The following is a 325-nucleotide window of genomic DNA, read 5'->3' on the forward strand; positions in this document are numbered from 1 at the left end:
GCGCCCAGGCAGCTGGGAGAGCGCCTGGGTGTCGTACGTCAGGAGGAAGGCGTGTCATATGCAGATGAAGCCACACGCAGAGGCTGCCGGTCCCGCGCATACGGGGTGGCCGCGTCCCGCGTGTCCGACATGTGGGTGGCGTGGGCCTGATTTTCACGAGCAGACGATGAGAGACCGCGGGTTCCCGAGGGATGATGGTGAGGATCCCGCGCGATCCGGTGACCGTGATTTTGAGGGCTGTTGGAGGCATGGAGTGCGTGCAGGGGGCAGGAGGAACTCATACTTACCTGGCAGGGGAGATACCATGATCACGAAGGTGGTTTTC

General features: G+C 62.8%; 1 pseudogene; it reads left to right on the forward strand.

The window, feature by feature from the left end:
• Positions 1-279: 279 nt before the first annotated feature.
• Positions 280-325, forward strand: LOC115069047 (annotated as a pseudogene; the record flags this gene model as incomplete).

Source organism: Nannospalax galili, unplaced genomic scaffold (assembly GCF_000622305.1).
Source record: "Nannospalax galili isolate Female #2095 unplaced genomic scaffold, S.galili_v1.0 C46784307, whole genome shotgun sequence".
Lineage (NCBI taxonomy): Eukaryota > Metazoa > Chordata > Mammalia > Rodentia > Spalacidae > Nannospalax > Nannospalax galili.